General features: G+C 34.7%; 1 pseudogene; it reads left to right on the forward strand.

The window, feature by feature from the left end:
• Window positions 1-20,499, forward strand: part of LOC141410907 (bifunctional heparan sulfate N-deacetylase/N-sulfotransferase 3-like) — a 173,485-nt pseudogene that overhangs the window by 14,692 nt on the left and 138,294 nt on the right.

Consider the following 20,499-nt stretch of genomic DNA (forward strand, 5'->3'; position numbering starts at 1 on the left):
ATCAAGCGAATTTGTTTTACTGAAAATAAGTGCTCTCACAAATTTTCAGGAATTACAGATCTCATATCAAGTTAGATGTTTTTGAAAATCTAATATGCATCTCATTTTCTCTTATCATATATTTGAAACTCTGCAAAACAGGGAGAGCTGTGACTGTATAAGCATATTTATTCACACACAATGTAAGGGTTTAACTTGATTTCAGTGAACACTTCTGGTACATTCATGAAGCCCATTGTGCTGCATTTAAATTGTATTATATTTCTTAGTGTAAAATTGCTTCCCTTAACCAGGAAGCAATCATTTAAAGACAGCTTGGTATTATTATGAATTGGTTATATTATATAAACAACTAGTTGTTTAATATTAATGAAAGTCAAAATTAAAGTTATCTACATTTATCTGAGTTTCCTATTCAAAATGCTATAGGAATCTATCTCTGTTATACTTCATGTTGATTTCTCATAAAAGTGAGGGGCTTTTGATATACAACTTTTATTCCCTACAGCTTTGACCTTTTGGTGAGCATCTAGAACTAAATTAGATATTTAAAAAATCATCTTAAATACTGCGTCATTTTTCTAGTCACTAAGTATCTGGCAAATAATAGCAATTTTCACTACACTAGTTAAATAAGCTAAAAATATCAGAAGGACCACTTAGCATTACTTACTATGGAGAGTGTGAAGACTAACAAGAAAAAAGAGTTCCACATTCCTGACAAGATTTTAACTCAATAGAAATTAATTAATAAAGGAGCTGTATTTATAACATGTATATAAAATGATAAACCATGGTCTCCTCCCTTTAGAAAAGAGGACAGGAAAGAATACAAACATAGAAATACATATGATGCTTGCATCATATGCTCAGTTCTTGATGTTCATGCCATATGCTGGGCACAGAGGCAGGCACAAGGGAAACAAAGATAAAGTACAGCTCCCTTCATAATGAATTTACTCTTTTGTGACGGAGATAAACAGAAAGATGGCTTGCAACATGGTAAGGTAAAAGTATCTACGTGATCCTATATAAAAACTGCTGTGGGAAACACTGTTACATGGTGAGTACAGTGGCACCATGTAACAGACACTATAAGTAGGCAGGAAAGAGTTTGAAGGCAAGAGTACAGTGGGGTGATGGCTATAATTTAGACTAAACATGGCAAGCTCTGAAACTAGGAAATGTGAGTAAGGTTGGAGGAATAAAGACAATTTAAACATTATTTAGGAGTTAAAACTAAAATGATTTAGTAATTCAGTGGAGGTGAAAGAGAATGTAAGGTCAAAGATGACATTAGGATTTTTGGCAGAGGTGAACCATTAATGATAATACCAATAGCAAAGAGGAGGAGCATAATAGTGGAGATCATTACAGTTTATAATAAAAATTTTAGCTTTATTGAATTGCATATAAGGCACTATAAGAGCTGTTTCATAGGTTGTTGGCTCACAAGAAAAATTTGGGTAACGAGTACAGATTTGAAAGTCATCATCCTATAGGGAGTGGTTAACAACATGGAAGTGTGTGAAATCAGCCAGGAAAAGATTTGTAGAGTAATAAGAAGAAGAGGATCAAGTGTAGAATTTTTAGGGAAATCATCTTTTAGAAAATAAGTAAAGGGAGATAACCCATGTATAAGTGGTTAAAGGAACAGTCAGAAACCAGGAATCTGTGTTGCTGTAGAAGATGGGAATGAAGAGCTTCAGCTAAGTGGCTGGACCAGCAGTCCCAAATCCACCAGCAGAGTACTGGCCAGTCTCCTGAGGGAAATGTTGAAGGTCATTGACAACTCCTGCAAACCTCATGTGTGTGGAGTGATAGAGACAGAAGCCAGTTACAGTACGTTCAGGAATGAACTAAGAGGTCAAGATGAGAAAAAAGAGAGTATAGAGTACTCAGTGGAGAAATTTTGATATGAAAGAGGGAAGAGAAAGTTAGACAGCGCTGGCAGTGGACTAGTGATAAGCTGATTAACCATCCTGGTTTGCCCAGGACTGAGAGTACTTACTACTAAAACACAGAGAATCCCAAGTTAATTAGGAGTGGCCTAATTAAAACAGGGAAAGAAAGATCAAGGATTTGGTCATCAATAGTGCATAATTAATAGAAATATTTTAATCAAGTCCTTTCATTTAACTGTTACCTTTATGAGCAAATATTTTCTCTATTCGAAGTGTTAGGAAAATTGAAAAGAATTTGAGAAAATTGAAAAAAAAAATCTAAAGTGGTATTTTTATTAGTCTAGTCATAGGCAAGCTATAGGAACCAAAGAAGAAAATTGTTTGAACAATTAGAGTATTTTTCCCAAAAAGAGCAGGACTAACTAAATAAAATTAAATGGAAGTCAGAAAGAGTGTGTGTGCATGTATATGCACTTATGTGCTTTCTTGGACTACGGGACTGGTTTTGTGATGTTAAAAAATAAAATAAAATTCCCTGTCCTCTAGGATCTGTCCTCAGACTTTCAAGTCTAAATCTACGGAATGGGTTTTTGGAGAGAAAAAGTGGTACTCCTATCATTAAAACATTTTAGTTTTACAAGAAGGCACAGGATGGTCCAATGCATGCTAATAACCCATAGTCTCTTTCAGAAGTTTTCGCTCACTCTTGCGCTAAAATTCATATAGAACAAATTCATGTAACATTTGTGTCCCAAGACAAAAGAGAAGTGGAATGGGAACATTCTGGAAAAGCTGATCTTGTAGGGTTTTACTGAACTTTCTGCAGTTGAATACTCTCAAAAAATAAAAGAGCATATGTGTCTCCCTCTCTCCCTCCTGTAACTCTCCCTCCATCACTTTCTGTAATACGCACACATTCCCTTTCTAACTTTAACAGCATCAGAACACAAATAACCACAACCAGTCACACCTCACACCTGAGCACAATGAAGAATTATCTGTACCCCTTTCTGGAAGTACTCAGCAGCCCTCCCCCACACTACCCTAAACCTTTCCCACTGTTTACTTACATATCAGCATTCCTTAATGTGCAAGTTTGTGATTAACCCTTTAAAGAAAAAAATATCACATTTTAAAAACAGCTTCATAAGAGAGAGCAAGCAGTTCTTAAATCTTTAATATAATGTCATGAGCAAATTTATCATTATTTTCCTCTCTAACTGAAGATCCCAAAGAGCCTAGGGAAAAGAAAGTGCTAAAAATAGTAGGAAGCCAGAAAGCTGTGAGAAATAGTGGTATCAAGCTCAGAAGATAAACTTGGCTGATTTCTCAGTTTTGGCTTGGGGCTGACCCAGCAGGCTGTAACTGGAGTGTAAAGGTGAGCTCTGTGCTGCTTGACTTCACTTCTCATATGAATATTCACCACCCTAGCTAAGGCAAAGCCAGAGGCTTCATAAAATCAGTGAAAAGGGAACTTAGCATACCAAATGTTTAGGGAAGTGGGGAGTTGCAATCAATTATTCTGTCATAAGTAAAAATAGAAAAGGAAACAAAAATTTCTTCAAATAGCTAATTACGTATATGCTCTGTGTGAATGAATGTCAAGAATTATACACTGTATATAATACCAATCCTTTTCTTTTGTCCTTAATCCATATTTTTCTAATTCCTTCCTATTATCTCTGTGGTTTCTTATCTTTTATTTGTTGGTATCCATTTTAACTGTATAATATTGTGAAACATGTACATGTTTGATATCAATACTTTAAATTATCTACAATGAATTCATAGCTATTTATAACATTACTCATGTACTTGACAAGAGCATATAGTCTCCAGCCAGGATATATCTATCAGCTCAGCTTTTTAAATGTATTTTCAAAGGTTCTACATTCTTTCTGGGTTTTCTTGTGGGGGGGGGTAAGACAGGTAATGAAAAAGAGGTATGTTTAATTCTCCAACTCTGATGATGGATTGTAAATATTTCCTTGTTATTCTATCAGTTATTGCAGTATTTGGAAGCTATTTTTAGCGCATATGCTTTAAATTATATTTCATGTTTTATCATTCTGTGATTATCTTCTTTGTGCATGTGAAGGTAAATCCTCCTGAACAGAACTACATAAATAAGCAAGAAGCTTTGAAGAATTGGCTTTGGCTTCTCAAAGCCAATTGCTGTTGAAATGAACCCTTTGTTCTGCCTTTATTATATTTGCCTTTACATCTGTTTTGACTAATATTTATTTGCTGTATGATCTTCCTTTTGGCTACTATTTGAAAAGCATGACTTAATCTATTTTTATATATTTTCAGCCTCATTCAATCCTGTGTTTTTGCACTATAAATTAGTTTTGAAAACAACCTCTAGATAAGTTTTGCTTTTTGTTTGTTTTGGGGAGGGATTTTTTTGTTTTGTTCCTTTTTTGTGTGTATGGGGGGTTGTTTTTGGTGGTGGTGGTAGATTTTATTTTGGCAGTACTGGGATTTGAACTCAGAGCCTCATACTTGTTTGCTGGGTAGGCAGTCGACCACTTGAGCTACACTCCCAGCCATTTTTTAAAGTTTTGTTTTTTTGTTTTTTTCCAGACATGGTCTTACTTTTTGCCCTTGTCAGCCTTAGACTGTGATCCTTCTACCTATCACTCCTTGATATCTGGGATTACAGGCATGAATCATCACACCCTGCAGAAATTTTGCTTTTTATCTACCATATCAATATGTGTCTTTAATTAGCAAGATAAGTCTACACACAGTTAATTAGACCATCAATGTATAAGGAATTTTTTCAGCTCTCTTATTTGTGCTGTATATTTGTCTTACTGATTCTGTTTCTTCTTGATTCTTTCTCCTACTCCTTCTTTACTTTTATTTGAGTCAGTTTGCTTTTTCTACCCACTACTGGTTTGAAATGCATATGCCTACTTCTATCCTTTTAGTAGTTTGTCCAGAAACTTAAACAAGTATGGTAAGGAAGTGCTAATATTATTCAATGTCTCCAAACAGCAGGCAAAAAGTAAAAGCCCTTTATTTCCAATCATGCCTGCTTTCCTTTGGCTGATGAGCTAGCTGCTCTCATTCGGGACTATCCTCTTGTTGTTTAAACCCAGATATTACCCGTTATTTTTTTTATTAAGACCAAAGTTAGCCAGGTGTCTACTGCTTTCTTTGCTATCCACTCACCCTTGCATGTCAGTTAGGACTTCCTACTTCCATATTCAGCCCCTGTTTTAACAGAGCAGACAAAATGATTCTCTTATCATATAACTGATATCATGCCCATCTTCTGCTCAGAACCCTGTAGTGACTTCCAGTCTCACCCAGACTAACAATCAAAGTTCCTACAATCTGTTTCCCTTTATCTCCCAGATCACACATCCTCCTCCTCCTTTCCCTCATTCTCTCTGCTCTCTGGTGAGAGAGCAATATTTTCTCATGTTTTGTTTACTCTTAAGTGTTTCCAGCTCCTAGAAATGTTCCTGGCTCAGTGCTTATCTGTTAAATGAATGAATCTCATTCTTTATATCCTTTAGAAGTTTCTTTCAAGAGAATCTATTCATGGTAAAGCAGCTCACATTTTATGGATCATAAAGTCTTTATTTACTCTCATCCTTAAGAGATAGCTTTGTTGAGTTTAAATGCTTACTTAATGGTTCCTTCCTGTGGGAACACTGTATGCAGCTCACCTTGGGAGGACTTAGACTCCTTGAGAATCACCTAAGCATTTGTGGTAGTAAAATATGTCCAGTTCCACTGGTCCTAATTGATTTATAATTGTCAAATAGTTAGGCAACTTGTGACTGTTCTTACGAACATAAATGAAATGTTTGCATCTCTCTTCCTCACTCTGTTTGGTGGTATTCTAAACCACTATTCTATACTTGTAAATTTGATATAATGTGATCAGAATAAACAGGAAAATAAATCACTTTCAATGTTATCATCACACTCAAATATCCTCAGTGTTCTAGCTGCTATACAGTTATTGTAAGGGAATACTTTTCAGGAAATCACTTTATAATTTAACAAGGAAAGTAAGAAAATAGTTTTGCAAAGAAAAAAATGACTTCATATCCATACTCTATTTATGTTTAATACATCTTATTAAATTCGTTATTGCATTGTGAGATGGAATGTATCCTCATTACTATTACTATTAAGGAGTCATTTGTTACACAATGGGACATTCTAAAAGAATGAGTTCTAAATCATTTTACAAAGATAAAATGTTGTTGCTGTATGAACACATAGTGTATAAAATATATTTGGTGACTAATTACTTTTTTTTAAGGGTCCCATGCACTGTATTCTGCCCAAACGTGATCAAGACCAGGGCACCAAAGCTCAACTAGGCAATGCTTCACAGTCTGGACTAGCAGATTTCAGGGGGAAAATTCTAAATCAGGATTTAAGGTAGAAAGATATTCAGTTTGCCCACAAACTTACACACATTTACTCTCAAAGTGTGTTAGGGACTTCAAAGTATACACTAATGGATAATGAAGAACATATTTTGATAAAAGGAAGTCAAGAAACAAGGAGAAAATTTTACTCTATGCCCATTGTTGAATTATGTGCATCTCTTGGTTAAGAGTTCTTTCTTCTGGCATTACATGATTGCAAAAAATAAAATATAAAAGAATCTTCTATATTTCTGTGCTGATGTCTTATACTATTAGATCCATAAATTATACAATTGACTCCTCACAAAATAAATAACACGTATTGAATATATATTGTTTTACTTTTATCACAATTTAATTGTTGCAGAAATCCTATAAAACAAAGACTATAACTAGGAAGTGGTACTACCAGGATTCAAAATACAGGTCCGCCTGACGCTAGAATCTGAGCTTTTCCACTTCATAGTTTCACAGTTGTGGACGTAACACAGTACTATACCATACCAATTCTTTCCCACCAAACTCTACTTTATAGAAAATTATATCCTTAAAATTTCTATTATGGTTTCATGATTCATATCTGAGTCTTTACCAAGAATTTACTTGCAAATTCGGAACAAAACATCAGTTATCAATCACATCTTGAAATGCCTTGGACTCAAGGTAAGGTTTATTTTAAGATTTGACTTTGCAAAAGTTGTGCTTCCTAGACATGAATTTTCTTTTTAGACATTTTGCCTGCAATTCTGGTAACTGTTACAGTTGGGGCAAATTAAGGTGATACAGTAGCATACAGTAGGTGCTAGCTCAGTTAAAGAACAGAAATGCTCAGAATTCAGTCAACTTTTTCTTTCTTCATATACTCAAATTTTAAAGTCTATGATGTTTTAAGGTGCCTTAGACAGGCATTCCTAAATTTTTTCAAAAGCACACAAACAAAATAGGAAAAGTCAGAGAAAATTCTGAAGTGTTGTCACTTGGTGAAATACGAATTAATAGCTGAAGCATTTTTTTGTTCTTAACTTTTATAGACAATCATGTATAATGAAACTATAGACTTAAATACAAAGTAGATATTGACTCATAGCAATAATACAAACTCACTATGAAGTCTATCATTTTACAGCTCTAGAGGTCAGAGCTCCAACACTGGTCTCACTGAGCTGAGGACTTTGCTCCTTTGTGAAGGTTCCAGTGAGAATCTATTGCCTCATCTTTTCTTCTACAGTGTGCCCACATTCCCAAACTCACATGCTCGTTCTTCACCTTCAAAGGCAGCAGTGTTTCATCCCTCTATGCCTTCTTTCTTAACTACATCTCTCTCATGTAGTTGTTCTCTCACTAAAATTGGGAAAGTTCCTCTGCTTTTAAGGACACATAATCTAGAATATATCAAGGTCCTTAACTTAGTTTTATTTGCAAAATCTTTTTTGCCACATAAGGTGCATATCCCAGGTACCAGGAATTAAGTGTGGTTGTCTTGGCAGGGATGGTAGGAGAGACACTCTGTGTGCCACATGTCATGCTTTTCAAATAATCATGCTAGCAATTCCTATCGTGGCTCAAACCATCCTCTGCCCCAAAAGACTTCCACTACTTTGCTATTATTCTTCTCACCAGGAAATGCAGTTTTAATAGCATACATATGATCGAATCATTAATTTAGCTGACTCAAGAGTCAGTTGGGGAATTAGGCCAATTAACATACACCTTAACTCTGTAAAGGCCAACATGGGCAAGCAAGTAACCCTCTCTTCACTTAGGTGGTTTAGGGAATTTAGCTCTCCAAAGTCCACTCAGTTGGAACAGGTATGTGATTATCATCAGTTCACTACTTTAGCAGTTTCTACTGTCATTTCTCTAGGAGTGCATCCATTGTGAGAACAATAATGTAATTTTAAACGACAGTTGATTGAGACTAACACAGTTACTTAAACTCTGGTGATCATTTTCATCACACCTCTTCCATTTTATTCTCTTTGACTTTATCTATGTTCCTGCATCCACCTTAGCTTCAGTGAGCTTATTTTATTTATTTCTTTGAAATCTGTATTCTAATTGACCCAATCTAAAAACAACAATAAATTCTCTTCCATCTGCTTATCCCTCCTCCCTTTAGCTCCTTGCTTTGGTTTCCTGGTGTCTGGATTAGTACAATAGTGTTTCTTTTCTTATCCTTCATACTTACATCATTATTTTTAGGTAATTATATGTCTCTGTTTCTTTCTCTGAACTATATATATATATATATATATATATATATAGTTATATATATATACTGAACTATATATATATATAACTATATATATATAGAATCAGCTTTCCGAAGAAAGAAAGGAAAAAAATGTTGCACACAGAAATTAAACCAGCTGCTGGTTAAGACAGTGAACAGTGATCTACCCAAGCTAATAAGAAATATAAATTCTTTGCTATTCTTTATCTTGGATTCAATACTCTGTATACCACCATTACAAGAAATAACTAAGCCATTCCTCCTCTGAGAATAATAAGAAATGAGTATTTGAGTTCAAATAGAAAGAAAGACAACTTATTCTTGCTTGATATGCTGAGGAAATGAACTGAGTGGTTTTGACAGTAAACTGCTCAAAAGTTAAAGTTGCTGGTATCAGAATAAGTAACACCTATATCCTGCAAGTCTTAGATTTCTGATATACTGAAAAATACCTTTAGGAAATTTTCACAAAATTATTTGACAATATTTTCAGGAGCAAAAAGGCATAATGAAAGCCCATTTTAACTTTAGTGTAATTGCTTTGACAAAATAGTTTAATAGTCAAAGGATTTTTGCATAATTTTCTAATCTATTCTAGAAATGCAGTAAAAAGCATTAAAAGAAGTAAAGAGAGAGGAGAAAAAGATGTTCCCAATCTTTGTTATTTCTTTCCTAAAGCAGGATATGTCACTGTTTTAAATGAAGGGTGAATGAACAATGGAAGTGAAAAATTTATTTTTTATTCTAGCTAGAACTAGATCTCCAATGGTACTGTAACTTGTAACTTCACAAGAACTGATCAGTGTTCAATCATCATTCTCAGAGAAGACACAGCTGCTCATTCCACTTGAAAAAGCCACTTTCCCTAAATGGGTTTTGTCTCTAATGGAGGCAGTGACAGGAGGTACATCCTTGGCAGAGGCATGGGAGGACCTGTGTTCAATGCTCTGTACTTAACAATTGACACAATATCAATGCCACATCCTCAAGAGCAAGGAGAGCCTCAGAGAGCAAGCAATTTACCACACATCTTTGTTTTCAGGCCATCAACACATCTCAATCTGGCTCTCTATTATGACTGAAAGCTTTTCAAGAGCAAAATCATTACCGAATTTAAACCAACCTTTCAAGTCACTCACAGATGACATAGTCAACTGTTCATAACTGTATTTTTATTGTTGACAAGCCAAAAACACAGACAAGTGTTAAAATCACCAAGGATGAATCAACTTGTAATTTGTAAATGAACAAAAAGCAGGGTGCTACAGTATATTTAAAGAAACAGTACAAGAATCTGCCACTAGTTTCATCTTAAGCATTCTTTCACTCAGATATTTAGATGTACTTGATCACTTATCAATGTGAGTCTTAGTCAATCTGGAGAGAACCCAGTTTACCTAGATGATTCCAACACAGATGGTAGAAACACACATCTGAAGAAACAGTGGTTTAGATAGACTGAATTTGATATTATTTCAAAATATGAAGACATGGGTCCTACTGTCTTTCTCTGTAGAAAGTATGCTAAAATCATGTTGTATAAAAATATTTAATTACAAATATATATAAATAAGTAAGCAATCACAATAGAATTACTGATTTCAACCTGCTGCTGGAAGACGTGTTGTTTTTACTAATTTTTAATGTTTTAAAAAAACTATAGCATAATTTGGCAAATGCATATTCACGTAAAACTGACTGTGGAGATGGACAAGGTAGATTTTACATAAGAAGCAGAGGATTCGAGACAGTGATTCCATAAATGGGTGGCTTAATATTGCCTAATGAAAGTACATTGGATAATTTTAAAGTAAAGTAGTAAAAAATACATTGCCTCTGTGATCTTGGAGGAACCTATAAATCAGATCAGTTAGAAAAGAAGAGACTCTAGAAGCAGAGAGAGTTATAATAAGAGGTTTAAGAATCAGCATAGAGAAATTTGATTTTTTTAGAGGAAGGAGTGGTGTGTGTGTGTGTGATAGAGAAATTTGATTTTTTTTTAGCAGAAGGACCAATGTGTGTGTGTGTGTGTGTGTGTGTGTGTGCATGTGTATGAGATGGGGGGTTTAATTATTTTTAGTTTTCTTGTCTAATTGAATGTGCTTTGGTATAACGAAATATCAAGGAAATCATGAACTCAAATTGGAGTAAATTATAGGTGAGATATTACTTGGTCACCCCCGTGATGTTTCTTGTCTTGGTTTGTGCACAAAACTTACATGGTCACTGCAGACCTTGTCTTCAGAGCTCTTTTACCCACATTGTCAAGAAATTCTGTCTGATTCTAAACAATAATCTTACTGAAGGAGATGTAGGAATCATAAAAAAGAAGAAAGCAGAGCTTCCACAATTTGATCACCTAGCATCAACCACCATTTATATTTTATTTACTTATTTTGGTTTTTACTGTAATCATTCAAATATAATTGTGAAATCTTAGCTTGGTAGTTTGAAGATTAGGCTTTGAGTCAAGTCAACTGGGATTCTCTCTGAAACACAAAATCTTACTTTTGTTATCTATAAAATGGATATAAAAATAGCATCTCCAATTTATAAATCATGGAGATGAAATTTATAAAGTACTCAGTACAGTTTATGGCACATATAATCCTCAGTAGAAATATGGAACACAATTTCTGTATCTGTAAAAATTGTTTGTAAATAAAATTTTATACAAGATTCCAAGATATGAAAATAAAAAAATAAAAAATTATAGGTGAGATAGAGGTATCATACTGGAGGATTCTTTTTTAAAAAATGTTGGGAGGGTAGTATTTTTTAATGTAAAAAAGAAAATTTACCTTAGGAAACTATAAACAGAGATTCAAACATTTGTCTTAAGTGAAGCTACAGTTAGGATTGTTTGGGTTAGTTGGTTTTTATGTTATTGTCAAAATGCCCAAAATGGAAATGAATTTTGTTTTCAAATATATACTGATACTTAAATTTGCAGTGACAATAATAAATCAATATAGAAAACAAGGAAAAAAGCAAAATAAAAAAATCTCTTAGTTCTACTACACACTAACGTTTCAAACATTAAATTTAGTCAACATTTAATGTTCGAAAATCTGACATGTAAAACTTTTTATTTCATTATTTTTAATTCATTCTATTTAACTGTGACAGGGTTAATACCACATTTATTGTTCATTTATATTTCTCTTTTGAAAATTGTCCTTTGTCCATTATTCCATTAGGGTGTTTATTTTTTGTTACTAGTATGCACGATATTATCTCTTCACAAAGAAAAAGACATGAACCACTTAGAGAAACAACGTTTTGGCCTTTCCCCCCACAACTTTAATTATTTTCACTCATGTGTGTAATTAAAGGGAGAAATTAGTTTCCTTATGTTTTCAGGTCTCTCAGCCAATCATTTTTCCTCTTATTTCATATTTTGTAAATATAGCAGTATATTTCTTAGTTGATTTATACTTTTTTGCATTCATATTCCCTGAAAGCTACATGATGGTTCTTACAAATTAAATAAAAAGGACTTCATGAACATCACAGAAAGTGAAAGCTTATGTAACCACCAGGTCATACAACTAACCAGAAGACACCAGGTCTCAGTGCCTGGCACTCTGCTCCTGCAGCAACCAGCTTAGTGACAGGCAAGCCTGCAGAGCTCATCCCTCCCCCTGCAAATATGGCAGTGAGCATAACCACACCACTTTCTCCATGGGTACATTGCAAGATTGGAGTGAACCTACAGATAATGAGGTTCCAGTCATTATCTCCAGTCATTATCTCTGGATTTGTTCCTTTTTCTGAGATTAGAACATTGAATTTACCAACTCTGAGATCTTTTAGAACATTTGCAAGGAAAGCCCGCACCAAGTGACTTGAATGGAGTAATTAGGTGGGGTGATAGAGTGAGTAGAATACACTCTCTTTTTTTTAAAATCCTGAACAATGATAACATTTTTATTGTACTAAGCACTTCAATATAAGCATGAATTTTACAGCTACAGTAAATGTATAACACACAAAGGAATTAGATATAAAAACAGTGACAATAAAAGTCAAAAACATGATAGAAAGTGGGATAGAACAAGCAAAAGAGAAAACAAACAACTATTCACTGGAAAGGATGGGTGGAAGATGCTTTCTAAAGCTATAACTTAGAATTTTGTATACTGCATTTTTCATGACCATCAGATCTGTCAAATCTGAAACAACATTGAACACATAAAAGCAAGCAAGCATTTCTTGCCTTGTTAGTTGATATGTTGATGTCTTCCCCTATCAAATAATTCTTTCAATTATTTTTATTAATTATTAAAGAAGTAAATAGTTATATCAGGTAGCTTGTTTATCAATTTAAACATGTAGTTCCTTCTCTAGTATTCAGGTAAACAGCTTATTTCAAAATAACACATAAACATTAGGGGAAATGTTACTACAAATATTTGAGTTTCTATTGAATTTTCAATTACAGAATAAAATAAGACTTGAAGCATGTTTCATAGAGGATATGTATCATTTTGTTATAAATAGATACGAATTCAAAATTCAATTTTGAATAAAATGAACGTGATCTGTGGTTGTTTATATTTGATTGGTATTAATACTTGTGAATCATTTTTTTCTTTTTGGACTGTGTGTGGGTACATTTTAGCATTTATAAATGTTCTTACAATGTATCAAATATATCATACCTGAATTCCCCATCTCCTCTGTTCTCCCCCATGCCCCCTCCCCTAATTCCTGGAACAGTTTCAACAGGTATCATTTTTGCATTTACATGCATGTAGAACATGCTCTTCTGAGAATTAGTGGTGTGCAGGCATATCTGACCACTCCAATGAAGGGCATTTTGAGGTATACTCAGCTTCCCCGGCCTCAGCCTCTTCAGGTGAGGCATCTCATCTCAAAACACTCTCCTTTCCCTGAATAACTTATTATTCTTCTATTATATAATGCAGTTAAGATATTTTAACAATATTTGCATAATCACCCTCTACCATTTGTTATTTTAATATGTTTAATAAGCTTGTCTTTATTCTAAAACAAATTTCCCAGCCCCTTGCTCTTACTAAATCTATGATCATTTTGTTCTACCTCCCCAAATTTTCAGGCTACTTAACCATTCTCCTCTTGACTTTCACATTTTGTAAACTGAAAAGCTCTTTGTCATTTCATCTTTCTGTTTATTTATTTTTCGTTACTGGTTACATAGCTGAACATAATATTCCTGCTGAAAAGGAACTTGGGAGTGAAAGTCAGACAGATCACTGTGGGTCCAAACTGCAAGCTGGCCCCTTTTTAGCTGACGTTCCTGGGCAGGTTTCTTACTGCCTTTCATTATCAGTTCACATCTTTAAAGTAAGGACCACTTTGCAGCATGTGTGTCATCTGTGAGAATGACAAGCTAAGTTAAATGCTTAATACCAGTAGGCTGGCTTTCTCTCTCTTTCTCTCTTCTTTCCTTTTTTTTCTATTTTTAGCAGTTGCTGGGGCTTGAACTCTGCTCTTGTGAAGCAAGCATTCTACCACTTGAGTCATGCTTCATGCCTCCAGCCCTTTTTACTCTGTTTATTTTGGTGACTCATGCTTTTTGCCCAGGCCAGCCTGGACCATCAACCCTATATGTTAAGCTTCCTGCTGTTGCTGGAATGAAAGCTATGTGCCACCATGCATTGCTTTTTCCCATTGAGATAGGGTCTTCCAAACTTTTTTTGCCCAGGCTGGCCTGGAACCTTGATCTTCCAGATTGCAGCCTCCTGCATAACTTGGGGTGACAGGCACACTGCACCCGGCTACTGGTTGAAATGGGGTCTCATGAACTGTTTTGCTTGGGCTGGGTTAGAACCATGATCCTCTATCTCAGTTTCCCAATCAGGCAGGATTACAAGCATGAGCCACCAGTGCCCAGATTATCATTTGTTTTCTTTAATGAGCAAATCATTCACTGATAGGGAATATTTGAGCAGCACCTTGGAAGGAATTCTAAAATGAGTAAATGCTTTCTAAATATTTGATAGTTATAAAATCATAATTCTGAAGAAAATGAGATTATTTTTGGTCAATCACTCAAGAAGTATTAATTGGTGTCTACAATACAGAGTAATCTTCTAGAAGCTGGTGATACAGTGACAGCACAAAAACCAAGTTTTATGTTAACATACATATTACCTCTAATGAGAGAAGACAGACAAATGAACATGTGAACAAATTAAATAATCTTAGACAGAGATAAGAGAGCTATGAAGAACATAAAACAGGGTCAGTGAAACAAGAAGATTGGATTGCTGGGGATGGGAGTGGCTGCAAGAATGCTGATTGAAGAAGCTGGGTATGGAAATCTGTTCTGATGTGACATGGAACTGAGACCTGAAAGAGAAAAGACTACAGTAAACACAAACATCTAAAACAAAAGAGATCTATGCAAAGGAAGCAGTCCCTCCTATGGAGCAAGCTTGTAGTGGCCAGAGAGAATGGAAGCGTGACGGATGTGAGAGAGCCTGAGATGAGACACATTCAGAAAGGCAAGCAGGGAACAGATTATGTGGGATCTGGTAAGCCATAGAGAGAGTTCATTGGAGTTCTTTGGAAAGGTAGTGATATGTTCCCATACATATCACTGTACAAGCTGTACTGTACTGGCTGTCAAGTAGAGAATAGACTACAAGTAAAACCCACTCAGGTGGCCATTGCAGTAGACCAGACAAGTGATAATGATAAGAAAAATAGTGAGAAGTTAGTGGGACAGGTTGACATATATTGGAGATGGAGCTGAAAGAACTTGCTAATTCATAGTGTGTGGGGAACATTAAGAAAGAGTGGAATCAAGGGTAATATCTTGGTCAGCCTGACAAAAATGTGTTTCCTGTGCTGGAGAGCACTGAGAGAAGGAGTGTGCTGTGGTGGTTTTGAGACATGCCCTGTGGAATAGACTAAATTTGCACCTCATTTTCATGTCTTAGGAACTTGGCCAAGTTAATTACCCTCTTTACTTTCTGGGTAAAATCAAAATCATAACAGCATCTATTTTAAGTGTGCCTCAAGGTTTAAATGGTTAAATACATGTAAAGTGCTTAGAATAATGCCTGTCTCATAGTGCTAGTTATTAATAAGGGGACAAAGAGTTCTTTTCTATACTTGCTATGGTTGTGACACCTTTTAGACACTTGGGTATTCAAGTCTTGAGTTGAAGAATTCAGGTGGAAATACAGAACTCATTAGCACGTTAGTAGCATTTAAAGTCCTGGCACTGGATGAAATCATCTAGGAAAAGACAAGAGAATAGGGAATAAAGAAGTCCAGTAGGCACCTCATTATTAAGGACATGCCTCAGATATGCCTAGATGTCACAGAAAAGATCTGAGAGTTTGAATGAATTCATTATTTTTAGGAAATGTCGTATTCCTAAATTAATTCATGAACGTCTCACTTGAAGTTCTGGATCACAAGCTGTTCCCCATTTTGCATTTCACATGCATGCTTTCGCATCAAGTGATTGGCCCCTCATGATAAGATTATGTGGCATACTGTTCCTATCACAGAGTGACATGCACAGGCTCGTTCAATAAATGCCTGTTGGGATATTTATTTAAAGAAATCATGATAAATAATCTGTCTTTGCATGGTATCATATGAAGATTTAGCAACTGAGGATATAAATTATTGTGTTCTAGGAAAGAAGATTAACTGAACTTATTTTAATGGGGGAAATATGACTCCTTTGGGAAAACAAAGGTGAATGTAGGCTTATAAATAAACTTATCTTCCTAGAAGTTGTCTTTCTCTACTGCATAGGGAATAAATGAAAAGTGAAAAGATAGGCTTTAAACTTGGGCAAATTTGTGCTCAAAGCTCAGATCCATACAAGTTGTGAGACATGAACAAGTTACTTAACTCATTTCAACTCATCTTCCCATCTTTAAAACCGGGCTGAAAACAATACCTTCTTCATGAAGTTTGAAGAGGTTTTCAGATTTTCCAGTTTGTTCTGTCATAAATGGAGCACTCATATGTTGTTTTCCTTATTTCTCTTATAAAATATACTACATCTTGGCCAGGCTTAGTGGTTCATATGTATAATCCCAGCATTCAGGTGACAGAGGTAAGAGAATAGTAAGTTCAAGGCCAGCCTAAGCTATACAGTGAGTTCCAGGCCAGCCTGGACTACATAACAAGACTCTCTCTAAACAAACAAACATACAAACTTTATCTTTACATAAATTTTTTTGCACTAATTTATGTTATTATCAGTACAAAGACTGTAGTTATGTATAGTCATATGTCAGTTAATGACAGGTATATATTCTAAGAAATGTATTATCATACATACAATTTCATCATTGTGTAGACATCATACAGCACACTTACCTAACATAGGTGGTATAAGTCAATCACTTGAACTGGCTTTTTGATGCAATCAAGAAATGCAGTAAGATGAGGTATACGAGGCTGCTGCATACAGGGCATACATTTTTACAGTAAACATTTTTATAAGTAGAACGAGTATACTCTGTAATAATGACACACAGTAATAGTATAGCAAATACATAAACTAACAACAGTCATGTATTACCATTATCAGTCATTAGGTAACATACATAATTGTATGTACTGTACCTTTATGTGACTGGCAGTGCAGTAAGTTTATTTACACCAGGATCACCATAAACCTATTGGTAGTACATTTTGCTGCAATGTTGTGATAGCTACCACTTCACTAGGCAATTGAGGAATTTTTCAGTTCTAATGTGATATGTAACTGCCATCATATATACAGTCTGTTGTTGACCAAAATGTCATTATTTGGTTCATGTTTGGACATACAAAACTCTGTGATACAAACAGTGTAAGTGGTAGATTGTGTGTGTCTGAGAGAGATTTGTGGATACAAACATACATTTTACTATAAAAATGTACTATTGAATTTTACATAAATTTTTGCTTATTTCTAAATGAAAATGTATATGTGACAAATCTTTCACATGTAATTGTAAGTATTTGTTACAAGGAGGTTATTTGTTGCTTTTGAACAAACAGCAACATCCAGAGTCAAAGACTGTTGTGGGTCTCATTATTTCCTGTCTCCCAAAGTATGAATTGTATTAATTAAGTACATTTAGAGGGGAAAAGTGGCTCTTTGCTATATCCCCATCAAGCTACTGTCTCTTTACTTACTGATGCTTGTTACAATTTATTAACTGTAAATTATGCCTCATAATAAATTAACCCTTCTTTCAATTTTCCAGATGTGAAAGTTGCATAATTCCAAATCAGCCAGTTGGTTTCCTGAAAATATAGATATGTAATAATTTCCTGCAACATTGAGCCTCAGAAGAATTTAACAGCTTTTGTGATCTAGTGCCAATGTTCATTTTTAAGCCAGGAGCAAACATATAAATCATGTTCAGCACAGGGTACCTGTCTTTAGAAAGCTGTTTACAACCGTGTATATTTATTAGGTTTTCATGGTTTCAAGCAATATGTGCTTGTTTGCCCTCTCTTTTTCTTGGCAGACACGTACACATACACATCCCTATCAAAAAGCTTTTCTGATACATCATAAAATACAGCCTTTGGGGAAGATTATTTTTCCCACTTACACTCCTGTGTTGTTGTTTCAGATAATGTCTTAAATAAACTGTTTTTTTTTTTGCTGTCCAACTGTGTTTACAAGTGTCCTTTCCCCACCTGTCAAGAAGTGTAAAGTATCTGAGGTTTCATCTAATAGCTGACAAGCCAGCCTGCCAGGGTTTCATGAATACTGGCAGAAGGCACAACATTCCCAGGTCAGAGAGAAAGGACTGCCTTAGTTGGAGCAATAGCCACAGTACCAGCTTTTGAGCTGATTCTCCAAGTTCCTTTTCCAATATGGTGGCGTGAAAAGGGCTAGGTGATACCTATACATACAGTGAGTTTCATTATAGGAGGAAAATCCTGAGCTTGGGAAGCCCAAATCTTTTTGCTATAAGCTTGAATGGCCTTTGCCTCAGAAGAAAATACTGTCTTTTTTAATACTAGAAAGTAAGCATACTTGCCCTTTGTTCCAAAGGAAGATACTCTTTCTATTTTCCAAGTCTGTTTACAAATATCCTTGGAAAGAGTGCAGAGCAGAAGGGGCCAATGCATCAGCTCACAAGACAGACAGAAATGCAGGAGCCCCAGGAACAGTCTTCCAGCACCACTGAAGCTTTTTTCCATGGATGTGTGTTAAAATTTAATAATGTTTTCTGTCTATGAGCTTTACAGTCAATATGGATTTGGGTGCTATGAAGATATGATCTCATAATCATAGACCGCTTGCAAAAAAAAAAAATCCCAAATTCCTTTTCTTTCGCTAACTGAAACTTCAGTTTTTAGTGTGTGCTCAATTCACTTAACCTCTCTGTATCTCAGTTGCATCTGTGAAGTGAATTAAATAATAATACCTAATTTGATGAGTGTTGAAGAGATTAAATGAGATAGTTCATGTCCACCACTCAATAAATATTAGTTTTAATTAAAATTGGATCAGAGGTATTTAAACACCTCCTTAATTAAACCACCACCACTGGACCCATTTTCAGATGAAGCTTGGGAACCTGTTTGGCTTTTTGTTGGTGCAGAAGCGTTTATCAAGAAGGAAATAAAAAGCATATGATACTTTTAAAGACCTATTATGTATTTTAAGTCAATTATTTGACCTAGTATTTCCATACATAATTTTTCATTATTAACAGCATTTTCATAAAGAATTATTTTAGAGATAAGTAGACTGAGATTCAGACATTACTAAAAGTCACACAGTTTGTAAGTAGAAGAATAAGTGTCAAATTGTCTGATTAAATGTTTTTCTCACTCTTTTTGAAAATATGATTCCTAGTTTAACACTTTTCAAATCCCTCTTAGGAACCTCAATTACAGTGTGTGTGTGGCACCTTTGAGAAATATGAATTTGACTGCTATTCTGTGGTATATTGTCTTTTTACAAGAGGTGTTCCATTAAGCAGAAAATATCAAGTGATAATAAGGCTATAATCATAAGAAAATTCTCATTTGGATAAATTGTAAGAACTCACTATCTTTACTTTGAGAGGCAGACTCTGCTGTTAAACTAAAACAAAAGTAAAAACATTATTTTTTAATTTAGCCCCACAGAAATTTTCTTTCATATCAGCTTCATCTAGAATATTGATTATATATTCTTTAAAGCACTTTTATATGAAAATCAAGCTGGGGAAATAATGATTGCTTCTTAACACTAGAATCATATATGCTATAGATTTGCAGCCAAATTAAAATTCTGTACCTCCTGAAGTCCTCATTAACAGCAGCAGATCATATTAAAAATCTTTTGAAATAATGCTTCTAGCTCTGTCAAAAATTCGCTACATCAAGAAAATTCCAATTAAAAAATAAGTCCAAGAATGAAAAACAGGTTAAAAGACTTTCTTAAACCTATCCAGGAAATAAGAGCCTGAAAAGGTGATTTAAAGTTGTATTGCCATGTGGTCTAAGTTGTGTTATCAGAAATAGGAAAAGTAAAAATATCTTGACAAACACACTTTTTAGGTATGATAATTTATTTAGATGAGTCTTTCACATTTTTTTAAAGAGCACAAAACAACATTTGTCCTAAGTCCTGTTTTTTAAGTATCTTTCCACACAATGTTTTTGTGTTAGCATGGAAAAATGAGGTGTTTTGCCCATATTATATTTACTTCTTAATGCACATTCTCCCTCCAATATACATATAATCGCCCTTAAAATGAACTAAACTTTCATTTTCTACCACAAACAAAAGCATTTAAGATGGAGTTAGTAATACTAGGACAAGAAGCTTATCCAAACTGATGAACGTGTAACATTTATGCGTTCACTCATGTACAGTATAAAATGTAGATTAAGGCATGATGTCCTGAGAGTTAAGGTCCTGAAGTGCTCCATTGTGCATCTCTACAAACCAGAATGACTATTACTTTTGACATTAACAGTTATTTTCTGTCCTTAGGCCAAG

Source organism: Castor canadensis, chromosome 9, assembly GCF_047511655.1.
Source record: "Castor canadensis chromosome 9, mCasCan1.hap1v2, whole genome shotgun sequence".
Taxonomy (NCBI): domain Eukaryota; kingdom Metazoa; phylum Chordata; class Mammalia; order Rodentia; family Castoridae; genus Castor; species Castor canadensis.